Source organism: Drosophila persimilis, unplaced genomic scaffold, assembly GCF_003286085.1.
Source record: "Drosophila persimilis strain 14011-0111.01,24,50 unplaced genomic scaffold, DperRS2 tig00000191-arrow-pilon, whole genome shotgun sequence".
NCBI lineage: Eukaryota > Metazoa > Arthropoda > Insecta > Diptera > Drosophilidae > Drosophila > Drosophila persimilis.
The window spans coordinates 4859533-4880855 of NW_020825298.1; the positions used below are offsets into that span (position 1 = coordinate 4859533).

Here is a 21323-nt window from a genome sequence, read left to right on the forward strand (position 1 = left end):
GCACTGCGGAAGACGATTTTACTTTATTTTGGAACTTTGGGAATTTTCTAGATTTCGTATAGAATGTTTAGAGAATTTCATAGATTTTCATTAAACTTTGTAGAATTTTGTAAAATTTTATAGAATTTTATAGAATTTTTTAAAAGCTTATGGAATTTTCTGTAATTTTATAGAATTTTTATAGAATTATATACATTTTTTTTAATTTTATAGAATTTTATCAGACTTTGTGGAATTTTGTAAAATGTTATAGAATTCTAAAATATTCTATATAATTATAGAAAATACTTTTAGAATTTTGTAAAATTGTATAGAATTTTTTTAGAACTTTGAAAAATTTTATAGAATTTTTACATAATATTAGTAGAATTTTATAAAATTTTATACAACATTATTGAGTTTTAGAGAATTTTTTAGAATTTTATAGAATTTTTTTTGTAGAACTTTATATAATTTTATAGAATTTTTTAGAACTTTATTAAACTTTGTAAAATTTTTTATAATTTTGTAATAACAATTTTAAAAAATTTTTAAAAATGTTGTAGAATTTCCTAGAATTATCTGTAGAATAAAATGGGGGATTCGTTGGTGAACAAAAGGGTTCTGGGACATGCTTGTAGTTAAATAAATATTTAATACCATGATTCAGATCAAAGGCACCCCGAAATAAAAGCTGTTCAGTGAAATACCCACAACTATCGAATATCCCCCCCGCAGTCGGATGATATTTCTCCCAAACGAGTATTTTCCGGCTATTAGCCCCCCGCCCCCCCTTGGAAAACTAAACGTAACACAATAGCATTCCATTTGCCAGGCACCAACAACAATGGCCACCGAATGGAACTAATATTTGGCAAACAAAAAGAATGCCAGCATAAAAATCACAATAAAATAAAACAAAACCAGAGAACAACAGGAGGAAACACAGAGGAGGACAGGAGACCAGGAGACCAGGAGGAGGAGCTCCTCGAGCGATGGGGGGGTGGGGGGGTGCCACACACACACAGGTTGAAAGCTTTCTCCAGTCCTGCAGCGCCTTTTGTACGGCTGATGTGTTTGCATGGTGATTTTTTGCTAGCACGCGATATCCTTGCTGGCTCCTGCTCCGGCTCCTTGTGTTTGTCCTCCCCATGACTGGCGCTGTCTTGCGGGTCTGTTTGCCGCCGACTGGCTGTCATATGGGCATCGCATTCAACTATTGTTTGTGCCTGGCCTGCATTGTGCCTCCTCAAACAAAGGCCAAGAGCCAACATGTGTCGTTGGTTATTTATTTGGATTTATTGCCAAGTCGCTGCCACGCACTGCAGTTAATTAGAGCTGGGCATGGGGCTGCAAGGGGGGGCGTAGAGATGCCCCAAATACCTTCGAATCCTCCGGCGGGGGCGGAGGGGGAGGGGGCGCTCCAGGGACAGCTGAAGGCCAGCCGCCACGTTGCAACTGCAACAAAAAGGTGTTCTCTTTCTCCGGGTGTCATGTCTTCATTGCCTGCCGCAAACAACAACAACAACTGCCACAAATTTATGCACGCACAGGCAGCTGGCTGCATTTTTTGCAAGGCCTCTCTCCGCCTCTTTTGGGGGGGCGGAGTGGCCTGCTGCAGGTGCAACAACGGCCAGAGCCAGCACGTGGCATGTGCAACAATGATGTCAAACAAAATATGCAGTCAGATCTAACAGGCCAGAGAATGGGCTCACAGACACACGGTCCGGGGCTCGGGCTCGGGCTGTGGCTGTGATTGGGTTGTCACCAGCCCGTCGCCTGCAGAGGCCTTAACGGTGGCATTTTTCGCGAGGCTAAAACCTGGAATGATGGCTAAAAGAGCTCTGGGAACTCCTATCCATTCAGGCATAGTTTTCTTAATCATAGCCGCACTTGTTTAAACACCCCAAAGGACTGTGGCCAGTGCCGACACAAAAACACATCAATAATTGATCATATTTAGGCAGGGACACGCCCCCTGGCAGCGTCCCGCCCTTGCCTAAGCATCGAAATTAGCGCAAATAACAATTAAAAATGCTTGAATGCATTTAATTACGAGCATTTTGTTGATTGTTTGGGCAAATATACTCGATTCAAATCCACAAAACGCACAAAACACAAAACTAATCAAAAATGCACAATTAATTAAAATTATCGAGAAAAAAATAGAGAAGGAAAACCAAAATCGTTAATGAGTTGATTAATAAACAATTAGAAAAAAGGCCAACGAGGGGGGGTTGGGGGGGCGGAAGGAGCAACAATAGTTGGCAAATCGATTGAAATTTATGAGCTGGTAATTGACGCCCACACACACGGTCCCCAGAGCCAGAGCCAGGCCCGAACCAGGCCCACAGATCGGGCCATAACTCAGACTGTGCCAAGTGGCGACTGTTGTAAATCAAGCGAGGGCCCAACTCTCTGTTCGCTCTCTTGGCATGCAAACTTGCACCAGTCTTCCACTCCCCGAAACAGGCTCAGATCGCCTGCCAGATACCCGAAAATACAGTGGGGCGGGGGGACGCGGGGGGGTGTGCCCCATAGTGGGTGGAGCAGTGGCAGCCACTGCACTTGGCTTCTGCAGTTGCAAATTTCTTACTTGGGCCTAGGCCTGGACACGCCTACAACTGCTCGGCTGCCCCCAGGTTCTTGTGGGGGCCGCACACACACACACACAACTGTTGATTGTCGGATAAGTGGCATCCACGACTCGACTGTGGCTGGAGCACAGGCCTGGCTTTTGGGAGACTCTCGCCAATATGTTAATTGCACAAAACAGAAGCCGCCAGGCAGCGTTTGGGGGGGCTCCAGGGGGCGGGAGGGGGTTAGCAGATTGTCAAAGTTCAAATTGAAATTAAAATAAATGTTTCACAGCATTAATTGCTTCATTAAGAGGCAAGAACTGGCGTGTTTAGGGCAGTCATAGATGCAATATTGTATCTGTGAGATACTACTAATTACTGGTGCTCCCCTAAAAGATACTTTTGTGCAACTTCCCACCTTCCACTTTGCTGGCTACTCCCCATTCAAGGCACTTCTTGGACATGCTGTATCTCACAGATAACTGCCTTTGTATCTTCTTTTTTAAACCTATTTGTTGTCCCTCACTTTCTGTGCCCCAATTTCAAGGCCCGTTCGCCAAAATTGAAATTAATTTAGAGACACAAAAACGCGTTAATTGAAACATTAGAGCCCAAACATTTGATTGCTTAATTTACATGAAAATTAACTAAACCAAGGAGGCCGAGGCCGAGGCCGCGGCCGAGGACGAAATCTCAGAGAAAAATGCCAGAAACAGCAGAGGCAACGCCGCACGGTGGGAGGGGGAGGGTGGGAGGGTGGTGGGGGGTAGTCATCATCATCATCATCATCCCCCATCTAGGGGTTAGAGGACAGTTCGAGTTCATAAAGACGCAGACCATTAAGACGTTTTAATTCTTGATTTTGCACCCTCGTTGGGGTCCCCCTCCCCCGTCCCCCCCATCCCCCTCCGACGTTGAGGATGCTGTCAATTTCTGGCCTTCTCGGGCCAACGTCTGTTGCCTTTTTCTGGTTGTCGTTTTATTCTTTTTAATTTCGTCTGAGCGCGTCTTTTTTATGCCGTCGAGGCTCATTAGATTTGCAAAATGTTCTCTCATCTCTGATGGGTGGTCGTTAATGTTATTAGGTTCTTGGTCTCTGACCCTCGCCTGGGCCGTGGATCCCCCAAGGAAAATGCAATTGGATTAATAAATGCCATTAGATAGAGCAAGTGTTTTATTTTTATTCCATTTTTGGGGCGTATAATTTGTATTTATGCCATCATTTCATGCCACATTTGAGTCGAGTTATGGAGAGTGTCAGGCGACCCCCCCCCCCCCCCCCCCCACATCCGTCCTGGCATTTGTCATTTTTCCGCTGGGTCACGTGTGCCCTCCCCCCCCCCCCCCCCACGTGTGGGTGTGGTCCGACATTTTTTGGACAACAATTAGAGAAAAGATACAGCAAAGCGCGGGGTTTTTTATTTGAATATAAATGAAGTGAAATTAAAAGGCAACTGTTGACAAAGGCCCAGCGGTCAAGGTGGACAGGGGGGGGGGTGGGGGGGTCTGGGGTCATGTGTGGAGGCGAAGCGCTCCATCATCAAAGCCAACGCACGTGTCTGGGCGTTGAATGAAGTCCGGCAAATGCTTTTGACACCTTTCAGTCGAGGGCACAGCAAAAAAAGAAACAAAAAAGCAGCAGCAACAACACCCAATGTAAAAGGTCACAAAGCCAAACAATTAGAAAGGTCAGGTGGGTGGTCCACGCCCACATTGGAGGCTGGGTTCATAATATTCAAAAATCTCTGACCGCCTGCTAATGAGAAAACTCTGCTCCTGCTCCTGCTCCTGCGCCTGGTTTGGGCTGGTGGAGAGCTCAATGAACTCGAAATTTGAGGCACGAAAGGGAGAGTGTCTCAATATCTTACAGGATGACGCCTGGCTGGTTCCAAAGGTGGTCAAGGGAGGTCTTGGGTCTTGGAGGAGGGACAGTTCTATGGGGTTTCCTATCGAGGGGGAAAGGGGACCCTATTTGAGACCTTGTCTAACAGATCTACTAAAAATCCCTATGGGGTGACTTTTTAGTATCCAGATACTTGCCTTTTATGGCCATATTTTTGCCAATTTTCTATCTTATCAACAATTTCCTCTATGATGCCTCTTAGATGCTTCGATAAAAGAACTATTTCATTTAGATTTATCTCCATATTCCTACACATTTTATCCCATGTAACTTTTAGAGGTAAAATATCTCCCATGCTACATATTTACTCCCTATGGGGCGATCTTTTAGTATCCAAATACTTGCCTTTTATGGCCATATTTTTACCAATTTTGTATCTTATCAACAATTTCCTCTAAGAGGCAACTTTGGCCTCCTTAAAACAACTATTTCACTTCGATTTATCTCCTTATTCCCACACATTTTATCCCATGTAACTTTTAGAGGTAGAATATCTCCCTTGCTACATATTTAACCCCTGCCGACCTTAAATAGCGTTCCTTCTGTGATTGAATCAGTCTAAGCTAATTCCCCTCAATCCACACACTCGAAAAGGGCCCCCCATCGAAGGGCATATCCTTGGGGATTACGTCTGGCGGCAGGAAACAAATTGAGTTCTTTTTCGGCAAATGAAACTAAACGAATTAAAGGGCCAGAAAATAATTAAATGATAAACTAATCTACACCCAAGCCTTTAATAAGTGGCAGAGCGGCGCTGATGTATCTACGTATCTGCACATCTATTCCTCTATCTATAGATGGCTGGGGCCTGGTCCTGGCTGGGCTCCACCGCCTGGGCAAATAATTATTATTTTTCGAAACTATAAATCTGCTTACAAAATATTTTCGTGCATTTTTCTGAGGCAGCCGCCACCCACAGCACCAGTCTGGTGCCACGGCAATGATATACAGTTTTCAATTAAAAATTATAGTCTAATGAAATTTTGCAGCAACGCCGCCAGGCCTTGGCTTGGGGGATAGCCACCCCGCCCCCGCCCCCATCTGGATAATTGCCAGGGCACAACTTTTTGCTGCTGCTGTGGAGGGGAGGGGAGGGGGTACCTGGGGCCTGCCTCCAACATCAACAACATTTTGTCATCGTCTCGTGTAGTCCGTATGAGTCTTTTGATTTATGCTATTTACTTTTTATCAAGCTCAGAAAATAATTACAGGGACAGGGACAGGGGACCAGGACTCCCCTTTTGGGGCACATTTTTCGATCAAATTTCTTAGTTTACAAAAACTACAAAACGCCGTTTCGACCCACAAAATATTTTGGTATGAAAAATGTCCAAATTGCAAACCGAAAAATTTCCTCCTGTATGTCCTGTGTGTCTGCTCTATAGTTTGCCTTTTTGTTTGCCTTTCCAATAGTTGCTGGCCCGAATGCGGGGTGGGGGGGTGTGAGGGCGGGAGGAGCACCTGTCCCATAACACATGTCCTGTGCAGGACAGGACCTTCTCTGGACTCCTGCCTCTGTGTAATCCGAAACATTGTTGGTTTTAGTTTTTCTAGGCTTTTGTTTATAGTTTGAGTAATTTGCTTTTAAGCGGTTTTTAATATCAAAGTATTGCTGGAAATATTTCCAACCCCCGGGAACCCGGGAACCCGTTATACTCAAACTTTTCATCCCGAAAATGCGTAGAAAATCTGTTTGAAATTGTTATGTCATTTTTATGCTAAATATTCCAGAAAATCAAGAGTCAAGGGGAGGGGTGGGGGGTGGAAACACCCAAAAAACAAACTCAAGAAGTCATCAAAATGTAACTCAAGACAAAGTGCGACTAATTTCGGTTTTGTTCTGGGTTTTCTTTTTTTTTGGGCTCATTTTGGCATTCGTTTCAGTTTTTTCTTCCACAAAGAGGTGTTCCTTTCTCCCCCCCCAACAGTTCATTAGCCAGAATTTACAGTCTCATTTAGGAAATGCAACCAAAGCGGAAGCCCCCCTTTTGGGCTGATGCTTTAGATACTTTTTGGTCTAAACATCTGAGGCCACACCGTCCGCACAATTACCATGAATATTAAGCCACAATAAGAGGCCAAAAGCCGGCAGCTGAAGTCCGCAATTGATGGAGCCACAGATGTTTTTCCTGTGGTTGTGGTTTCGGTTTACCTTTTGCGGGGCGGAGAGGGTGGATCCAAAAAGTTTTCAGCAGGAGGTCCTCCCCCCTATCTCTCTCTTGGAAGCACCAAATGCATTTTTAATGAAATTTATGTGCGTTTCGCATTAGTAATTGAAATGGGAATGGAAATGGTTTTCCTCTGCTGAGGGTTTGAGGAAATTCGAGGGGTTTTCCACTCAGTTTTGCACTCGGTTTGGAGGCTTATCTGTGCCTAGTTTTTGCTACTATTTTAATACATTTTAAAAGCATTTAGTCCTTAATTATTTCATACGCTGTAGTCCCCTTCTCTCTCTTCAATCGAATATTCCTTCTCTGCGTTCCATATCTTTCTAGCTTTCTCTTATTTCCATCAAAATAGAACAGAATGGAATATTTTCCACCAGAAAAAAACAAAGAAAAATCTAAATTTGTTCCAAAAAATACCAGCATTTAGAAAACAATCACTCTTTGGGGCTAATCAAGTGCGTTCCCAGGAGAAATGCGTGCCGACTCTCTCTCGCTCCGCCCTTACACGCCCCCTTCCCCCCCTCGGCCACCCCCTAGCCCGCCCATTACATACGCAGTTAACTCAATTCCTGCTGCTGTCCATTTGCCCAGTCGGCGGCCAAATTGAATTCAAATTCAATTTGAACTTTTCAATTTCGTTGCCTGCAGAAGAGTTTTTCGCACAGAGGGCGGAACAATTTCCACATTTCGAATGCGTAAAATGTAATGAAAATTATGAGCCCAACAACAGCACAAAAAAAAAAAAGAAAAAAAAGTGAAAGCTAAATGAAATTTTACAAACCAAATTGTTCATGCACTTTTGAGCAACACTTTCAGCGTTAACAGACAGCAGCCAAGGGGGGGTGGGGGCCCACGGGGAACTCAGACAGGAATGCGGGACAGTCGAGTGAATGAAATGAAACATAAATTTAAATTGAAATTGAAATACGGCTTCGGCTTCAGACTTGAGCCCGCGGGCATCCTTTTTGTTTGGTGTGACTTTTGACACCCGTCCAGGGATCCCACTACACTAGTTATGGCAGCAACAACTTTAATCAGTCTGGCCCACCCCCTCCCCCCTCATTCGAGGCTTTTACGAGGCCCTTGGCCAGTTGATGAGGTCCTGCGCGTCCAGGTACTGCCCGTCCAGGACGTCACACATTGTTGAGCAAACATAAAAAGACGCTGGCTGGGATCAGACATCCCTCATTTAGTCGACCAAAGGGCTACTCTTTTGGCCAAGAGTTGCAGCCACACCGAGGCAAAGCTTTTATAGTGGAAATTCTCCCAAAAACTAAAGGTTACCAAAAATATAAAGAGCGCAACTCCTTTGTATGGCACTCCTTGCCGTTTAGTACTCCCCCCCCCCACTCCAAAGGGGACCCCCTTCAAGCCCGGCCAACAATTATTATTTTACAAATTGATATTTATGAAGCAATTTACAAAATGTTTTTACGCCAAACGACTTTTTCACATCTCCTCGCCAGGCGCTGCAGTCGCCGTTTCGAGGGGTTTGGGCCCTGCACAAACAATGCACAGATTGCAGTCGGTCCTGGTCCTGGTCCTCATCCTGGCTCTGGCCCTTGGGCCTTTGGCTGCTTCCCCAAACACACACAAACAAACTGCATTGGCATTGCAGTCGGGCAAAAAATGTCATGAATTTCATTGCGGGTTCGACCCTCGGAGGAGGGGGAGGGGTGTGGTTGGGTCGTTGGGACTCTGACTTCTCTGGCGGAGGCCCACAAATGTTTATTAATTTTATTGAACAATTAATTAAATGCGGGCAAAATGTTTTGTCAGCGCCCAATGACGACGACAGCTGCAGACGACGAGGCGATGGAGTCTCCTCCTTTTTTGGGTCGTTGCAGTCCGCCTGCAAGTATGCAGCACAATATTAAAATACCACAAAAACGACACTCCCCTCCCCTACACACCACTCCGATCCCAGGCAGGGTCCTTGGATAATACTGGCGGGGTTGCTAGAGGTTATAGGATTCCCAATTGGGGTTCTGGGGCTGTTTCGAAAGAGATTTCGCGTTGAAAACACACAGAAATTGTGGTAGAAATATAAATATCCTCCATCAGGCTTGAAAAAGGGGGCTTCAAGGGCTTAAAAGTGGGAGAAAAAATGGCATTCACGATGGCTTGAAAGATTTCTATGGATTTTTTACATAATTCTGCGAGTTTTTTCTTAAAGAAATATTTGCTAGAGGTTAGACGATTCCGAAATGGGGTTCTGGGGCTGTTCTTAAAGAAATTTAGCATTGAAAAAAATACAGAAATTGTGGCTTAAACCCTTAACAGGCTTAGGAAATGATCTGCCCTTGCAAACTTGTGGAAGGAAAATTCTAAAAAAGGCAGAAAAAATATCCTCCACGATGGCCTGAATGATTTCTAGGGACACTTTTGTACGTTGGATTTTTTACATAATTTTTGGTGTATTTTCTTAAAGAAATATATTTCAAATATGAATTATGACCATTTTTACCCTTGAAAAATCTTTTAAACTCCACCAAAAAGCCCCCCGCGAAACTGCAGCCTGGAATGCCCCTGAAAATATTTTCGTTTTTCATGAACTGCAACAGCAGTTGCAACAACAACCAAAGGCCAGTTAGCAGTCAATGCAAATGTTGCAGTCACTAATTGTTTTTATTGAAATGGGCCGGCCCCGCCCCCGCCTCCGCCTCCGCCGCCAAGCAAAAATAAGGAATATTTCGAAAATGAAAATAGCCAAAAAGGCGGCCCAAAACAAATGCAGACCATAATATTTTAGACGTTATTTAATGGCAATTTATTTGCATATTGTTGTACGGAAAGGGGGGGCTCTTTTGGTGTGGGAGGGTAGGGGGGGGGGGGGGGGGACGATAGCGATATGCACTTGACACTCAAGTGGACGTAGCACACATGAAAAGCAAACCCAAGAGCCCCACCCCCGGGCGTCTACCGGGGGTTGCTTTCGGTTTTCGAAAAAGGTTTTTTGGTTTTTTGGGTTTTTTGGTTTTTTGCGAGTGCACGGTAGTACCCTCTGCTATTTAGCGGCGTGGTGCGCTTAAGCAAATACAAATTTACATTTCGCTGCCATAAACACTTTTAAATTTGAATTTCATTCGAGTTTTTTTTTGCATCCGCCCTGCATGCAAATTGAAATTGATGCCGAGGTAAACAGTTTCAATGGCAGAGATCACCCGCCAGATATTGGAGGGGAAAGGTCAGCTGTGGCCGCCAACCCCCTCCTCCCCGCAGGCAGGAGCTTAGCCCTGGCCAATTGCGTTGACATCCTGGACCGCAGGCCCTCGGGAAATGTCTTGGCCATAAGTCAAAGCCACTTCACAAAACACTTCCGGCTCACTGGTACGTTCTGTGGCTTTTCTATTATCCGCTTGTTGGATTTCCTTTTATGCTGGAGTTTTTCTTTTTGCCTGCCTGATGCCCTGCGTTTGGATGGTGGGGTCCAATGGTGATTGAGAGGAGTTTGTGGAGGGCTCAACGATGATTGAAAGGTACAGAAATGTAGGGACTATTTGTGGCAGGAAAGTCTTGGCCAAATTGGACAGGAGTCTTTGGGTTTGGGGGCTATCTTTAGGTCCTATCCTTGTGCTATCCGCCTCGAACTCTTAGAAGTGGGAAGGGCATCTACTAGTTCCCATTTGTCGCATTTGGGACCTCCTTGGAGCTCCGTTCCCACCCCTGCCCCCAGACCTCTCAAGTGCGCCCACAAGTAGCTCTCTTTCTTCTTCTACATTTCACTCCTTTCTCCTTTCTTTCTGCCCTTTTTGCGGGTATGGCAATTGAAATGGTATTTTCATTTCCTAGTGTGCACTTGTTGCTCCCCAAAGAGAGAGGGGGTTGCGGGGGGCTTCCTTCGACAAGGGTTTTATTTTGGCACAAAAGTTGAAACTTTACCATCTCCCCCACCCTTCCCCTCCACTCCCCCGCCCCATCCCCGCCTTTGTTGGTAGTTTTTCGGTGGTTGTTCCGACCCTCGCCCGAACCCTTAGCGTTTCCAGCGACACTCGAAAAAAGAAGAAAATCGTCGCACAAAAAAGGGGCGTTTAGTGGCCGGAGAACCCTTGTTGTTTTTGTTAAATTTTGCAGAAAGTCACCAAAAAATCTCGCCCTTACTCCGCTTTCCCTTTGAGCTTTCGGTGGTTTTCGGGTGCTGCCGGGGGTTTTTTGTTTAGCCTTTTGGGTATTTAAACTAAGCGGATTGTGTGGGTGACATGAGTAGGTGTTAAGTGGCTTTGTCACTGCTGCCACGGGGGCGGGGCGGGGCCCCCTGTGTGTGGGAAAATGTGGGTATTACCATTGCCAAAGAAGCCAGAAGTCATACAATGCCGCTCGGAGGAGGACAGGCCTGTAATACCTCTAGCAAACCCTCAAGACGGCGCCTAAATCGGTTATGGCCTACCTATCACCTATCCCCATCGATGGAGTCCCATTAGATTCATATTTCCTACCAAAATCCATCAGAGTTTGGGGAGCATTTAATCACTTTGCCTTTTGCACTCAATTTAAGCGTTTAATTGCTTTTTGCAATCATTCGAACCACTTTTCCGAGTCTCTCAAATTCGAAAATCTCAGAAAATTAATCAGTTCTCTCTCTCTCTGTGCCGCTCCCCCTCCTCTCTGCCCGAAAGTCTGTGCAATTAATCCAACTCAAATGACTGACTGACTCGAATCGGCCTCCGCCTCCGCCTCCGCCTCAGACACACACAGAGATCTGTAGAACGTGTGGCAGAGTCCTCGGCATATCTGAGGCAATAAATCGTTTGCTGCTGCTGTTAATTTGCAATTCCGATTTCAATTTGAGCCACAATTTTTGCACCGAAAAATATGCCCAACGGGCAATTGCCCGACTCCTTGCCAGGGCATCCCCGATTCCGGATTCCAGCCCACAGTGACCGCAAACAGTCGACGTGTTTGGTCAGGGTGGCCCGTAGCCCTCGGGGTGGTGGTGGGGTCTCTCCATGTGGATGCGGTTATCCTGCGTCCGTTCCGTACATGCGTCCGTTTGTAAGCCATTCATTTGTCCAATCATTCAACCGGAAGCTATACCGTTTGACACACATACACACACACACACACGCACACGCCCATCCGGTTGGGGCCCCCCGCTGGGGGTGTCACACACTCGGACACTCGGGCATGACACATGCAAATTTCCAGCTGCTCTGCAACAGGGCGCCATCCTCCATCCGCCACCCACTTCCACATCCTCGTCCTCATCCGCTCGGGCCATGTGTCATGCGAGTGGCAGTCGCCACTTAATTCATTTGATGCCGTAATTTGGCAATTTCTCGCAGATTTCCACAGTCTGACATTCGGATTTGATCAATTAATTTGAATAACACCGGTCATTTATCATGTCGCGGCACCCAGTCACAGTCACAGTCACCGCCAAAAAGGGTTCGGTATGCGGCCAGGTCTAGGTCTAGGGTGGTTCGGGCCATATTGGAGGAGACAGACGCAGTACCAGCATAATCCCTCATTGAGTGACTGCCCTCACGGGGGATTTGAATTGTTTTTTTTTTGGTGCAGGTTTTTTTAGAGAAGGTTTTTAGATGGAAGAGATGGAATATATATAGACTCGCGATGGAGATGCCATTTAAAAGCGTCTTTTTTTTAAACAATTACAAATATAAGGGTCTTCTTTTAGTGAGGTTGGATTATATATAAATAAACATAGAACTAAACGTTTTATATGGCTCGGTAATACTTATGTATTGTATTCCACATCAATTGTGGCTATCATTTGCTCATTTTCCATTACCACAAATAATCATAATAAATGACAAACAAAATGCTTAAATTATGTTTTTTAATAAGCCCAAAAATACTTTACGGCACTGCTCCGGCCACACCCACTTTTCTTTTCTTTTCTTTTCTTGTTCGTTTTTTCCTCGAGCAAAAGTCACGTAAAAAAGTAAGCGGAACAAAAAAGAAACAAGCTCAATGGGAAAACAAGTAAAGCCACAAAAGGCGACTCTTTGGATACCCTTTAAAAATGTTTAGTTTTCAGGAACTTTTCCCTCGGTGTCTGTCTATTCCCTCTTAGAGACACAGGACTCTGTATTGCCGGAAATACTTCCTTTTTTTTGCGCTTCCAACCATCTGCTTCAGATCATAACACCCACACCCCATTGTTAGGGCATACAAAAGAAGACACGGCTGCTTAGATAAATGAATGCGAATTACGAGAAAGACACGGAGTGTGGCGGGTGGGGCATGTCTGCGGGGAGGCCATGGCAGTGCCACACACTTTGCATACTCGAATTTCGGCGGCAGCATTCGGAAATAAGCGTGAAGCCGCAGCAACTGTCTAAAATTTGTTGTTTGGAAAAATCTTTTCTGAAAAGCAGCGGAAAGCCCAAAAAACCAAAAAACCAAAGGAGCAAAGAACAAAAAAAAAACACGAAATACAAATGACTTTTTATGTTGATTTCATGGACGCAGCTGTTTCGGGGGTCCTTGGGCTCCGCCGTACTCATAATTTATTATCCTGCACGGTTTGTTTTATGAACTTTAAATAAAAATTTATTAGCAGCCAAGGGATGGAGGGGAGTGCCGGCAATGGCGGCAGTGGCGGGGCAGAAAAAGTCGAACAAGTTGTGCGGCAAGCGGCATGCGGCATGCGGCATGTGGCTGTCGCAAGACAGTTTGCATTTTTGATTAATTTTCATTCGGCTGCTATCGACGATGCATCAATCAAAGTTTTCAACATTCTGTCCGTGAAATGAAACAAGAAGAAAGGAGATTCGCCTCCCCCTCTGAAAGGGGAGCTCTCTTCAGGGTTTCGTCTGCAATCGGGAGTATGATGTATGGGCCTATCAATAAATTTGACAAATACAGCAAATGGTCAAGTTATCGGAAGGTTTTATTGGGAAAGTTTTCTGAAAACCAAAGGGAGGGGAACACAGAATATTTTCTATAAAATATTAATTCTCGTAAATGTTCTACCAAAAATACAGCTTATAGCAGATTCCATTTATTGACACCTTTTGAAAACCAGAAAACATTTTTCAAGAGATTCCCCCCCTTGACGACAGACATCCCCCCCACCCATTGCTTGCCAAGATTTGCTCCAACTTTCATTTGTTGACGTCCGTCTGATCCCCGTCTGAGACAGCATCCCCAAAAACGAACGACGAAGAAATCTTAATCCAGTCTAAGGGGGGAAAAAATGTAATACAATCTCACAATTTAACGCTACTTATGCACGGCGTATGAATTTCATGCCATTTGTAAGCCACTCCGAAAGCAGAGAAAGCAAATTTGTTCTCCGTTCACGGCAGTCCTCTAGGAAGCAACAGAAGCAAAATAAACGAGGGGAAAACGTTGTGAGACGCAGCTACGGCCGCGACTCTACAGAGGGCGCACCCTGCCCGATGAGGGTCAGCTCTTTTAGACTCTCAGATCTAGGCGCCCATCGAAACGGACAAACGGACAGATAGACCTCTATACGCTTTGAGTATCGGGTATACAAATATTAGATATAATTCGATTCCAACAATAGATCTGTAAGAGGCATTGAGACCTGACAACACTAAATATTTGGGATTATTCGTTAATGTGTCAAATCATAGAGAAAACATTCTCTTTTCTCACTTACCCATAATCTTTCTGTTCTTTTCTCATATGCTCAAAACCGCACCGAAACCGCTAGCGAAACGCACAAAGAGATTTCCAATAAGAACATAAACTTTAGGCATTCATTTATTAATATTATATATATTATAATATATAATCACTCATTCTTTTTGATTCTCTTCTTCACATCATCCCACTACAACGAGTAATGGTAGTGGGAAAGAGACAAAACTTGACGAATTTTCGCGCAAGCACATCAAACGAAAAAAAAAGCGACATAACACATTTTCGATTTTGGCACATGAAAAAAAAGAAATTTTGCAAAAATAATAAGCTTATCTACACTGCTGCACTTTTCCTTCGACGAGCTGCATTTTTGTTGCCATTTTGCATTTTTCTGCGCCCCCGCAAACGAAACGCACAATATTTCCAATAAGAGAGCGCAAACTTTATGCATATTAATTTAAGGTGAGGCACTAGAGGGCGGAAGTTCGTGTAGACACACGTAACAAGAGAGAGTCAGATCAGCAGTATGGGATATGCCTCACCCTTTCATGAAACTTCACTTGGAACGAGAGCACTTCACTCTCTCCTTTTCGATTCTCTTCTTCACTATTGCATCGTGGAGTGGGAAAGGGACAAAACTTGACGAATTTTCAAGCACGCACACACCCACGCATACATACATATGTATGTAGCTAGAACTCACGTGATCAAACGGAAAAAAACGGGACAACGAAACAGTAACACATTTTAGATTTTGGCACACGAAAAAAATATATTATGCAAAAATTATAAGTTTTCCTCCATTTATAGCACACATTTTACATGTATTTTACAAATTGCCGCACTTTTCCTTAGTCGAGCTGCATTTATGCCGCCATTTTGCCTCTTTTGCGCCCCCGCCCTTTATTCAATACATTTTCTTGAACTAAAACATACTTTTTTCACATAATCAGCGAGTCACCACGCTAAACTTCACTTCACACACCTCCGCGACGTTTTTCCCGTTGGATTTTTCACCATTTTCCCCGATTTTCACGGATCGAAACGCGGAGCTGACTTGCAAACGCACGCTTGGCCCGGGTGAAAAAATTTGAGTGAGAGCGATGCAAATGCGTTCATTCCTTGATCTCCTGCTCCTCTTCCTAATTGCTCTCTCTCCCACGCTCTCGTCAGCCATTTTTGTGAGAACGCAAAATGAGACATTTTTTGTTTTTACACAAATAAGAAATAATATACATATTTACATACATATATCACAATTTTCTGCACTTTTTCTTCGTAGATCTGCATTTTTGGCGCCATTTTTCCTCCTTCTGCGCGCTCGCCCTTGATTCCACACATTTTCTTGCATTGAAACACGTATTTCTTACATTTATATTTAATCACTACACTAAGCTCCACTTCACACACCTGCGCAACGTTTTTCCCGATGGATTTTCACCATTTTCCACATTTTCACGGACTTGAACGCGGAGCTGACTTAAGAACGCACGCTTCGAGCAGGGAAAAAATTAAAGTGAGAGCGGTGCAAATGCATTCATTCTTTGATCTCTTATTCTGCTGCCAAGGGCGTACCCAGTATTCCGCGAAGGGGGGCTGTGATTGTTACGCGTAAGATGATGATGTTACATATATTTGGAAAAATTGATTCGGTAAAAGCTTTTTTTTAAATATGCAGCGAAAATTAAATACAAATTTGTTTTCTACTACTAAGCATGCTGAAGAGGGGGACAGCTTAGCCCCTTCTGGCCCCTGGGTACGCCCTTGCCTGCTACTCTTCCTAATTGCCATCTCTCCTCCCACGCTCTCTTCAGCAGCTTGGACTCCTGATGATATTACACTCGCTCGAAACTCGCTCTCATCTCGCGTCTTTTTTGCACAGTACAATAGCAAAACTTTGTGCTCCTCTCTCTCACCAAACAATCGCTCTCAGCAGTGCGGTGCGTAATAGAAGACTCAAAAGAAAACTAACGGATCCCTTGTGGGAGTGAGATGAAGATGGAGAGACTGCTGAGAGTGTTACAGTGCGCGGTTAAGGTACAGCGCATGGTGAAATTATTTGACTTAATGAAATTAATTGATCTCGCATTGCTGAAGCAGAGGATGGAGACAAGGAGTGTAGTTGAGCATAAGCAAAAGTAGCCGTAAAAAAGTGGGAGAGAGGGCAAATGGAAAGAAGAGTAGGAGAGCATAGAATGAACGCATTTGCATCGTCCTCACTCAAATTTTTTCACCCGGGCCAAGCGTGCGTTTGTAAGTCAGCTCCGCGTTTAAATTCGACAAAAATGGGTAAAATGGTGAAAAATACAAAGGGAAAAACGTCGCGGAGGTGTGTGAAGTGAAGTTTAGTGTACTGATGCAGTGATTATATAAAAAAAATGTGTTTAAGTGCAAGAAAATGTATTGAACAAAGGGCGGGGGCGCAAAAGAGGCAAAATGGCGACATAAATGCTGCTCGACGAAGGAAAAGTGCGTCAATTTGTGAAATACAAGTAAAATGTGTGTTTTATACAGAGAAAAACGTAATATTTTTTCATACATCCTTTTTATTCATGTGCCAAAATCTAAAATGTGTTACTGTTTTGTTGCCTCATTTTTTTTTTCGTTTGATCACGTGAGTTCTAGCCATATGTGTGTGGGTGTGTGCGTGCTTGAAAATTCGTCAAGTTTTGTCCCTTTCCCACTCCACGATGCAATAGGGAAGGAGAGAAATAAAAAGCAGAGAGTGCTCTCGTTCCAAGTGAAGTTTCATGAAAGGGTGAGTCATTCCCAATACTGCTAATCTGTCCCTCTGTCTCTGGTCCCTTCCAAAAAAGATACGCTACAATTTTTGCATTCCAATATTTTGCAAATGTTGTACATATATTTTTCCATCTTTAAAAACTGTCATAAATTTGCCTAGGCCGCCAAACCGTGTCGGAAAATCGTTTAGCAATAAAATTAAAATCTCACATAATTGTTCCCCAATGTGGCATATGGACGGGAAGATGTTCTGCGGGGGTTGCCCACAGAGAGGGAGAGAGAGAGAGAGAGAGGAAGCTAGACTCGGATAACGTTGTACGCCAATTTTATTAACTGCAAATCTTATTTGCATGTTTATTTTGCATAATGTGCCGAAAAACAAGCGTCAAGCGTCGGGTAGCACCCCCCGTGGAAATGGTCTGAGGGTAGGAAACAGAGTGCGCTTTCTTTTATTCAAATATTTTCTTATGACTTGCCCGAACGCGACAAAAATTCGATTTGAGTGTCTGTCAAGTTCCTGGAAAAAAAAACCGGCGAAAAAAAAACAAATTTCACGCTTAACAACGCGGTTTGGTTCGTTCGACGATTTGCATACGAAATTGGAGAAGTCAGGGGGGGGGGGGGGGAGTCACCCTCGCCGGTAACCTGTCGAGGGGTGGCTGCAACAATTACAGATGGCTTTTCAAGTGGGGTATGGTTTTTCCCTATTTTATGCATTTTCCACGTGTCAAATCGCGCGTCAATCAATCGATGTTTGATGCGGCATGTTTAATTTTTGGAAATTTCATATTCACTAACGTTTTGCTGCTTTCATTTGGGTCTGCCTTTTATTTGTTTTTCATTTTTATGCCTCGGCACACGCCACACCCAGGAGTCAGCAGCCAGGACGCAGGACCCAACCCCGGCATTAGATCCCGGTGCTGGTTTCAATTTTACGCCGATTGGTTTTCGGCAATCGCCTGTGCAAATAAGCCGAGAGAGCGATAAGCCCAAGCCAGTCCCAGTCCCGGTCCTGGCCCTCAGCCATATCGTGGCTATATCTTAGGCTCAAATTTAAATAAATACTAGCAAAGTGGAAAATAAAATGCCCGGCTAATACTGCAGTCTGTTCGAAAGGTACTAGGGGTTGGGGGCTGGGGGTTGGGTTCTCCCATAACGAGATAATTCTGACATTGGCCAATCCTCAATTGGATTTATGTGGATAATGTGGTCCGTAATCCCTCGACAGGTTCTTGGCTCGAGATTTGCTCAAAGTTTACGGGTTGTGCGATGGAAGAGAACAGGAATAGAGAGATGGAGAAGGGAATGGGCTAGGAATTATATCCAGGGAAAAAAGGCACCCAACAAATCTATAAAACTTGCTGTTCCATCAAATATTCGAAATGAGTTGCTCAAAATGTTGAAAGTAACTTCTGTGTTGAGCTTATTAAAAATTCAAGTGTTGCCAATTTTCCAAACCCAAACGAAAAAGCACAGCAAATGTAATGCGATACTGAAATGTTTTACCCCTCAGAGGAACAGATGAGAACAGCGCGATGACAACCAACCAGGGGGGGGGGGGGGGGGGGGGGGGGGGAAGGGGAAAGCCACTTACAACAATGGAAATGATTTTTGCATAATTTATTCGATGATTATTACAAAGAAGGAGACAGTTTTTTGAGTGCCACTCCACCGTCTCCATCTCTATATTCGCTACCCCTTGGGCTCCAGTTAATGTTGCTTTTTATTGCAATTAGAATGTTTTTGGGGGTTTGAAAGTTGACTCCACACAGCCGGGGCCACTCCCGAGTGTGTTTCTGCATATTCGTGGGATTTAATTTTGTCGTTTGCCGGCTGCCGCTTGCCGGCAAAAGTGATTATGTCCTTTTGCCAGCTGCACCTTTTCAACTCTCAACTCGGGCTGAGTGAAATCCGTGTCCCCAGTGGCACGGCGACGACTCCCTGCAACACTCTACACATGAGCCACCTCTCAAGTGGTTGCTGGATCTTTCATTTCGACTTCAATCATATTTCATGCTCTCCGGCATCGTCGTCGTCCTCGTCGTCGTCGTCCTCGGCCGGCTGTAGTCCTCCTCCTTTCGTCGTCATTTGGTTTATGTTTATTGTTTTATCCTGGCTTTCCGCCGTGTGGCCCTGGCCCTGCGCCGTGGCAGGACTCTCTCGGAGTCCTTCTCTCACTCAGACATAATCAAAAAAGGTAATCAACATAAAGTCGAGCGTCGTCAGCATCTACAATTCTCATTTGGGGCTCTCTGCCCCGTGCCCGTCGGCACTTGTCACATTCACAAATGAATGAAGTGCCAAAAGCACAACTGAGACAGGTCCTCGAATGGATTTGTTGCTGGGCACAAGGTGTTTCAGATGTCACAGGTTATATATGACCCTCGGTCTTACCTTTCTCCATGAAAATTGATTTATTTCCCCATATTTATATAGACTAGATTCATTCGATTTGTGATGGCTTGTACTGAAGAAAAAAGCGTAAATTTTTATGGAATTGAATAAAAATATTTCGCAGAATTAAGCTTAAAGAAAACATACTGTATTTAATCGTTGCTATCCGGGACAGGGCCCAATGATCCCCAAGGAATAAAGTGATTGTGAGATTGATTGTATCTTGTTTTTTTATTAAAGAGTGGAACCAAGGGATTGCCTAATCTTAAAGATGGCAAAAGCAACATATAGAATGAAATGGCATAGAATTTCCTTATTTCCTTATAGAGTATTATTCCCCGCCTCTGGACCCCTCTATGCCCCTTCAGACCTACAACAAAAGTTAAGCTTTTACTGTATCATCTATCCTTTATCCCCACACCCCCTGGAAGTGGCCTAAGCCACCGTGCAGCATATTTACAACTCAATATATCTCAAACCATTTTCACCGGTCATCCGGCCACGTTTTGCGATGAGACCGCCTCGAAATTGATTGATCAACTCAATCGGTTTTGTGCATTTGAGTTTTGTGTTTCGTCAAGCAGAAGAATTCAATTATTCAAAAGCTGAAAACAACGTCAAGGTGGATTGAGTGGGTGGGGCTTGTGTGGGGGCTAGGAGTAGGGCTTTCGTTAGAGCCAAAAAAATATGTGGTCAAAACAATGTGGGGTTTTTTTTAGAAAATTTAAATCAATAATTCTCTTGTTTTTTTCGACCCAGAAAAATTAGTAGAGAGGAAAAAAAAGGGACCTTAATAATTTGATTGATGACCAAATGGAGTTTTTTTTGGCCTTTTTTGTAGAATAAAATGTTGACCAAAAATATATATCAAATCCGTATATAGAGATCCATGGGACAGAACTTAATGAATTCCCTCATTATGGCCGGGCGGCTTAATTAAATGTGCTTTTGTGGTGATTTTCTGGCCACAAAGAACGTCTCGAAACCAAAATAAACACTTACCCAGCCATCGATGGATGGTGCTACCCTTAAACAGCAGGCCTCCAACCCACCCAAAAGCCCCCCTATCACAGTGCAACCCGAACCCCAACCCCAACCCCGCTACTTGCCTCATTTTGCGGGGCTGCACATTGCATTTAATTAAATCATAAATAAGCATAAAGCGAAACGCATCTCCGACAATTAAACAAACATAAAAACCTACCAAAGTGACAATACCACGCCCTCACACCCAGCCCCAGCCCCCCCTCGCCCCTCCCCACACACACACACACATTGAGCCGCCCAAGGACCCTGCTCTATGCGCTCCAGGGGGAGGACAGTAAATTGCGCACTCAAATGACCAAAAACGCATTGAAAATTGCATTTAATTAAGTCAATTCTCGGCGATTGCCTCCGCCACGAAACTGCGTAGGTTTCAGGCGTAGGTTGTACCCTGTAAAGGGGCAGAGTCCATCAGTAAACACATCAGCTGGTGACCATGGGGCTAGAACATGGGGAAATCGGTAGGTTAATGCTTGATTAGCTCTTAGTTTAAGGGAAATAATTCCAATTTGGAATTCGATTCCAATTCGAGTTGGCCGAATGTTATCTTTTTTGAGGCAGAGGTCATAGAGAGATCCACATGTAAGATGAAAAACGCATGGAAAACTATGCTCCATAATTTATTGTAATTTTAATGTATTTTTTTATAGATATATCCCTCTAATATCAGACCTTCCCCTAGTAGTTGCCTTGGATCCACCACGGACCACGAAAAGACCTGGAAAGTGTAACAAATTATTATATTTCAAGTATTTTTTTGACAGATTCTGACTAATTATTACAAATAAATAAAAACACGCTGCACAAATTAAAGTCCGATAGGTTTTATGCTCTTTAATGGCATCGAAATCCGAAAGATCCGATCCCTGAACGCAGCTTCTTTCGAGAATAACATAGAAATTTGTGGCCACTTAAAATATGCTGTCCAACAATGGGCTGTCC

At 44.1% G+C, this 21323-nt stretch overlaps 1 protein-coding gene across 1 annotated transcript in view; it reads left to right on the plus strand.

Annotated features, from left to right (window-relative positions):
• Positions 1 to 16943: 16943 nt before the first annotated feature.
• Positions 16944 to 21323, plus strand: part of LOC6588863 (protein chiffon) — a 63686-nt gene continuing 59306 nt past the window's right edge. The window contains exon 1 of the mRNA XM_026988339.1: positions 16944 to 16959. The gene's annotated coding sequence lies outside the window, so the exon portion shown is untranslated. The remainder of the gene's footprint in view (positions 16960 to 21323) is intronic.